Genomic DNA, 7,547 nt, shown 5'->3' with positions numbered 1-7,547 from the left:
GAATTAAGCAGTTTCAGTTTTTTAATGCGTTTCTTCAACGCTGCTAAGCTAGTGAGATGGCAGAAAAGACAGCCTTTTCTTCATGGAAGTATTCACTTTATTTTGAATATATGGTTGAAAGGAGACAATAACTGCATCACAGTGAAATGCAGTGTGCGTGTGTTGAGAAGAATGGTGTTGACCGTGCTGCGGCTGCACAGCATCAGTGCCTAGCTTTTAGGTCAGTTGAAACTGTCACTCCAAGGGGGAGTAATTAGCTTGTTGCTGATTATGTGGTAGAGGAGAATACATTCAGATGTAGAAGTCCAGTAGGATATACTCCAATCTGACAACATAACCAACATGCACAAGCTAATTATTACCTTTATTTAACCAGTAAGTCCCATTGAGATCAAAGAAAGCTGGCCAATATCTACAGCGTGATGTACGGTGTACAGATACTCACGCCATCACTTCACTGGTTAAAGTGTGTTTAGGATCAGATGTTTCTGCAGTTAGTCCATCTCCAAGGTGCACAGGAAGAAAATGAAAATAAAAAGAGTAACCCAGAAGTACTGTAGACTTTACTCTCCTCAGCAGGTAAGATCACACAGGCCCAGAGACTGGTCTGCAACCTCGTGGCAACCTCCGGTGATGAGTGAAAAATGCGTATTCTCCTCACTTATGTTTCAGAAGGCTTTTTATTTGACGGTTAATAGTCTCTGTTTCTGGTTTGTGTCACACTTTTCACAGTTTCACTACCAATTAGCAAGTAGTTGATGAGTGCTTGCAGACTAGTTGGCAACTGCAGCAACCACTAGAGACCAAAGCAATCAAAAGGAGGTCACTCCCCAAGCACAGTAAACCTCTTTGCAACTAGTTTCACCTAGAAAGCAACTTCCAGCAGCCAGTTGCCAACAAAGTTATTCTTGGTTGCCAGGGGGGTCGCCGACCAAACTCTAGACCTGTGTGACTGAGATCTTATAGATCGTTGATTCAAATAGTGCTTTTCTAGGCTTACCGACCGCTCTAAGCACCTTTACACTACAAGACACATTCATATGCACTAATGCAGTGCCTTATTACATGCTGTTTAGGTGCTTTAGCACCACATCAGGGGCATTTATAGGGTTAGTATAGTTGCTAAGGGGACACTTTGACACTTTGGGATTGGGATCTATGGCTCCCAGGCGGTCTCCAGGCCTTTGTGACTCTGTAACATTACCGACTGTTTTATAATGTTGCAAATAACTTTTGAAAGTAAGCTTTCTCAACACTGTAAGTATCTACATATGAATAACTAAATTTTCTACTGAGCTAAAAAAGACAGAAGCTTAAACACCACTTTGCTTTGCAAAAAGTTAACTTAGTCATGAGGGCTATATTTAAAGTTTTTTCCTGGTATCTTCTCTGTGCAAAAACCAAACTGCATAATAGCGCTCGTATGGCTTTGAAGGCGCTTTATGTCTCTGTTTTAAAATGACTTTTTTGCTGTCTGTGAATAGGAAAGAGCCTTGCGAGTGTGCACGTACTCAGGCAGCAGCAGCGACACCGAGACTGAACCCGAGGGGACGGGAAGCACTTTGGGCTCGCCGCAAAAGACCCTGATCAACAGAGCTAAGAGGAATGACTCAGGTGTGGTTGAAAGTTGTAGTCGCTGAATCTTTCATGAAGCTTCCTCAGTCATTATCTTTTGTAGAAGTTGGATCAAGTTTAACAAAAAATGCCTTTTTTGTGAATCTGTTTCCTGCGTTTCCAGTCGAGCAGAATGAGGACACCCTGAAGAGAAGAAGTGTGGAAAAATCCTTGTCAATCATGGACTACTACCAACACGACATGTTCTCGCACCTGGAGAAGGACAGCAGGAAGATTTCGCAGTACAACCTGCTGCACAAGGAGTCGGCCCTTGATGGAAAAGCAGGAGACAGGCTCAGTGTGAGTATTCAAACTCCTCATTGTTTCCCCGCTAATCAGATTCACTCATTAACAGCTGTTTTACAGGCCTGCTGCCGATTCCCATCAAGCATTTTATTCGTGTTAAACCTTCCTGTCCAGGAAGCGTCCAGTAGGTCACTTTCTAAGTGTTTAAATTTGGAGGGTGAATGTTCTGTATATTAATAGTTATTATTGATTGGTAAGCCTCAGAATACCATTAGAAAGAGAAAATGCACTGCGCCCTGTGTTTGTTGTTCTAGGATAAATCAATTGGCTCTTAGCGTAGCCCAAAAAGAGGCACTTTAAAGTGTTAAAAGCCATGCAGCTCCCAGATGTATGCTTCTTTATGCAGCATAAAGAGAAAGAGTATTGAGTCAGAAAAACGGCGCCTGACCTCAATGAAAGTCTTCCCAGGATGGAAGATGCATAATTTTGCTTTCCTTGCAGCGGAGGCAGAGGGGGGAAGAATAAATTGGACCGTTAGGATTCTCGTATGTCGCAAACTTCGGCAAGGAGACTCCTCAGATGGTCAGACTCCCGAAGCACAAGAGCTCTTTCAAAGTCACTAAAACTCCAAGGGTTTTTCTTTTTTCTTCCCACTGGAGTTGTTTGCGCTCCCAAGGTTTTTCTCTTCGGCCGTTTGGAATCGTTTGCAGATTTTCACAGAAAAAATCCGCCTAATTGCTTTCGATCGCCTCACCCTCTTGTGTCAGCGGGTATTTGCCTACAAGTATTTAACGCTGCTGAATGACAAATTAGAATCAGAGACCATGAAATGGCCTGCAGCCTGCAATATGCCAGCTCTGTGGGACAAACTCTCTTACAGTGCGCTTGCCCCAGCAGCAGCAGCCCTGACATAAAAATCCATAATTTAAAAAAAAAAAGAGGCCTGACTCAACACGACTTTTTAAGAAAAACTATTGTCTGTTAGAGATGGGGGAGAAAAATCTCAATTTATGGTGTGGGCTGGTTCTCGACCTCTGAAGTCATCTTGGAATTTAAAATGAGATCAGATCGAATCTATTTGTAATCACTTACACCCACAAATTAGAATAAATAAAGCATTTTTTCGAATTTAGATCTCATTCCCACCATTAAACACTCAAGTTTTGTTGTGCACATGCAGCCTCCATCTGAACCACGCTGCAAATTATTATGACAAATTGCGCTGGGTGTAGGTGATGCAGTGAGTCGTAAGTCCAGGGTGATTCAGCAAGTAAACACACACCCGAGTGTCCTGAGAGCGGCACTCGAGCACAAATGAATCCCCCTAAGCGCCGAGGTCAGTTTGCTGACTCTGCCAAGTCAAGCAAAAGCAAGGTTTCGATCAAGTATTACATTATTGTACAGAGGCCGAGTCGCCATTTAACAAAGCAAAGTTCAGCGACTCCACTCGAACTACAAGCGAGGAAACAGAAAGAGAGAGATTTCTGATTCCGATCCGAGTCCCGGTGGACAGGCAAAGCATCGAATGGGAAGTTTTTGAAGCGGCGCTGTGCGGCCAAGCTGCAAGCACAGCTCCATTAGCCCACACGCAACGGACTCAAACAGGACAAGCAAGGCTGTGTTTGTCTCATCCTCAGACCTGCCTGTCATGTAATTGGATGCGCAAGGCTACGTTTCCCAGTTGAGCGTTGGCTTGCAACATGGCTTGCAACACTTACAGGGACTGCTGCAATAACGTGAGGTCAGAAGTTCAACCCCTGAACACCCAAGAAGCACGCCTTATCAGAGTGTAACCCGTGAAAACTTGCTGTCATAAAGCTGCTCAACTTTCTTTAAAAAGCTGCTTAGTATTGCTTCACAGCTGTGAGAGTATATTACTCTGTGGATGTGCCTAATTCTAATATTCACGTGTTTTTGAGCACGTACTTCAGGACCAAAGCTGCAATGGCCCCAAATGCAGTTTATCAATAGGCCTACATTGTGCAGTAATACAGCGATACTGAGTGTTAGTGTTACTACCACTTGTCGTAGCATTGGAAATATACCAAAGAGGTTTATGAACTGATCCAAGAGATTAAAGAAACAGCTTACTCAATAATATATCGATATTTAGCTGACACTGTCATGAGGAGTAATTTACTTGTAGACCACTTTGCAGGTTTCTAACTCTAATTTCAAGACACTTTGCGTTTGGTATGAAATGTGTTGTATTTTTATGCTATTTGTTTATGATAGTCATGTTTACTGCAAAAAGTTCAAATAAAGCAGCAACTTCCATGCATGAATAACAAAAACAACGACATTTCAGAAACTGCAGTTCCTCTACTGGCTCTGAAAATGACTCGTTCCCCATAGACCTCCAGTTTTACAGAGGAAATAAACAACTTTCCACCCAGCAGCTAAAAACTGTTTTTATGGTTTTAACCAATTTTCCCCCAATTTAAGAGCCCGGCTGCTTTCACTGGAAGGTGGATGACAACGCAAGTATCCACACCTGTCTGCTAGGCTAACCAAATAATATGACGAATAATATCTGTTCCTGCTACCTTTAGCTTACATCTCAAGTCCCGTTTCTCACGAGGTAAAGCTGGTTGTTTGTTAATCCAAAGGTTTGCATGTCAAACTGTCCTTGAGCGAGATACTGACCCCAAGTTGGTCCCAATTTAGAACTCCTTGAACGAATGTTAGACAAAGTGCTTAAAGTACTTGTAGTACCTGTTTCTTGGTACGCCTTGGGCTCCTTTAGTACTAACCGAGTTTGATTATGTCTATTGCTACAAGACATGATGGATCTATGCATGCATGGGCCCTGTGATTGGCTGATACTGACTAGGTATTTGGATTAATAAGCAGTTAAACACACGTACCTAATGAAGTCACTGGTGAGTGGAAGTACCAGTCCATGTAAAATGTGACTTTTCAAACCCAGGGAGACAAATCAAGATGAAGAGGAAGTCTGATTAGCTTTAATGAAAGATAAAAGGTGTTTCAAATGCAACAACAGCACACTTGAGTTTGTCTAAACTTTTTCTTAGGTACATATAGTATCGTAAACTTACAGTTTTTAGACAAAGCACCAATAAAAAACCCAAAATACCAATAAAAATGAACAGTTGTAAAATTTGACCTGTAAAGTTTGACTCTGCCTTACTACTGCTGCATAGTAAATTTACTTACTCCGATGGGAACCCACTTACTGAAGCATCCTATCGCACTGTGTACGTTTGCTGTGATTTTACTAGCAGCTAATTCCACTGATTTCAAACTTCTGCGTTAAAATAAGCATTCGTGTCGACAATAACCTTATTCGTCAGCCATGAACCGGCCGTAATGATGGATGACTGCTTCTGAACCCATTTACCCCGCATTATTCCCCTGAAAAAGACAATCTATCCGAGTGTCATCACCTCCTCACCCCTGGCTGTGCACGTCCACACCTGTGCGGCCGCTCTCCTTTTGTCGTGGCTCGGGAGCATTTGACTGTCACCGGCTTTAGTTTGGGGAAGTTTGGTGGCTGGTAGCGGGGCTGTGTCAGAGCCCCGTGATTTAAGCGCCTTTAATAACCTTTCACAAACACTCAGGAGAGTGATGTAAAGCTCAGCGGCTCCCATCAGGGCCCTCACAGCCCGTGCTGGCCTCCCATTCATCATCCTGACAGCACCTGACAGCCCCGCTAACGGCGGCCCCGCCCCCTTCTCCTTTCTATCCTCTCCTTCCTCCCAGTCTCTCTTTCTCCCACGTGTCTTTGCCTGTCTTCCCCTTCAGTTTTGCCCCTCTCTATTTCTGTCTCCCATACAACTCTCTTTGTCTTTCTTCCCAGTTGACTTTGCCGCTTTCGCTCTAAACAGGTTTCCTTTGTCTCCTTCTGTCTTGTTTTTGTCCTCCTTGAACTAACTTTTGTGCTTTTATTGCTTTTCCTGCTTACTCATTACTTTCCCCCCTTTATTTCCACGCTTTGTCTGGGATATTGCTGCAGGAAAACAGCATCAGAACTCGTGCCAAGGTGTGGCATCGTTGATATTCCTGTGGCCCAGGTCCAAACAAAACCCTGCCGTGTAGCACAAATCAGCAGACTCCTCAAGTGTGGAACAGCTTGTTACCTTGGGCAGTAATTACATGGCGAGGGTTAGGGGAACATTTCAGTTGACATGCAGTTTGAAATAAGGCCGCTAGATAACCAAAACTGCATCAGTGTACAAATAAATATCAGCAGCAGGAATATGCGCTTCCCTCTCTGTCACTGTCAGGCTGATAGCATCGCCAGAGTCAGATGGAAGAGACCCCGAAATAGAAAGCGAGAAGCCGCCATCGCGCTTCCACCACACTGGCCCGCGATCAAATTACTCGCGCAGTGGTGACAGCAAAGACAACACATAGCCTGAGACAATAAATAAGTTATATTAGCATTTCCCCTCCCACCACCACTGTTGTCCTCATTGTAAAGTAACCCAGACTCTACGATCACACGATATCACGGACACGAAGTGTTGCTGAAATTCTGTCAGCAACAATAGAAAATGAGTTTTCCAATTACTTCTCCCTCCAAACTTTTCTGAAACCTGACACTGACCAAACTTGTGATTTGTTGCCTCCTTTCAGCGCAGTTCACACTGAATACACTTTTACGTCATTGAAACTGGCCATGAATAGTTTCTAATAACCATTCAACACCCAGCTTGATGTCTGTCCACAGCTGCTCTGATTTTCTTGCAGATAACATGGGAAAAAAATTGTTTTGTTAGTATTAACACAAATCTCGCTTCATAATGCCTCCATGTGCTGAATGCAGATCTGCTTCTATTAATTTTTTTTTTCTCATCACATCCTTTCGGCAAACTTAAATGCCAGCAGTGGACTCGTTGCTTTCTTTTGAGGATGAACAAATAACATTGATGTCAAAGTCCTTGAGCTCTCAATCTTGGCTCGTGGTGACAGGAAGGTTTGCTAATTGGTTTACAGTACAGATAATAATATCTGTCATCTTATTGCAAATTATATCTTTAATGAACCAGTCAAAAGAAGCAAGTCAATCCTCCATATACATTCATGTTAAAAATGCACTTCATAGGAGAAATAAACGCGTTTACAGCCTGTTACGAAAATTATTTAGATCTTTATAGCTAATCTCACCGTTCACAACAACTGTAAACTACATGAGTGCTCCTTTAATCCATCCATTTTAATTGTATTAAGGTTCAAGGTTATGCAGGATTAAAGCATCATCTACATAGAAATATATAATGATGAACCATGAATGTACATACCAGCATAGCCATACGTTTGACACGCACTGATACGTCAGTAAATGGCAGTCGCTGCAATTTCCAACCTCAGAGTTTACTTCTGGACCAACTGCTTTACATCAGCTGCTTTATTAAATAGAAAAAAATGAATAATATAGTTATAAATATGCACTGATTAGTGTGTAATTATGTTTTCTAACAAACTGCAACTGCAGACTCAAGATATGAGGCGTCATGCCAATGTTTTATTATATGAGAACGTGTCCTCTTCACCAAAGAAGCAGAAACGCGAAGGAAAGAAAAAACGCAAACAACATTTTAATAATAATAATAAAATGTTATCCTCAAGCCTTATCTCCTGAACACTAACACACAAAAATGTGGATGAATATACTTATTTATTCCTGATACTGTTATTATCAGCAGATTAGACATGTGATGCTC

Source organism: Oreochromis niloticus, linkage group LG23, assembly GCF_001858045.2.
Source record: "Oreochromis niloticus isolate F11D_XX linkage group LG23, O_niloticus_UMD_NMBU, whole genome shotgun sequence".
Classification (NCBI taxonomy): Eukaryota; Metazoa; Chordata; class Actinopteri; order Cichliformes; family Cichlidae; genus Oreochromis; species Oreochromis niloticus.
Note: the sequence above shows the minus strand (reverse complement) of the source record.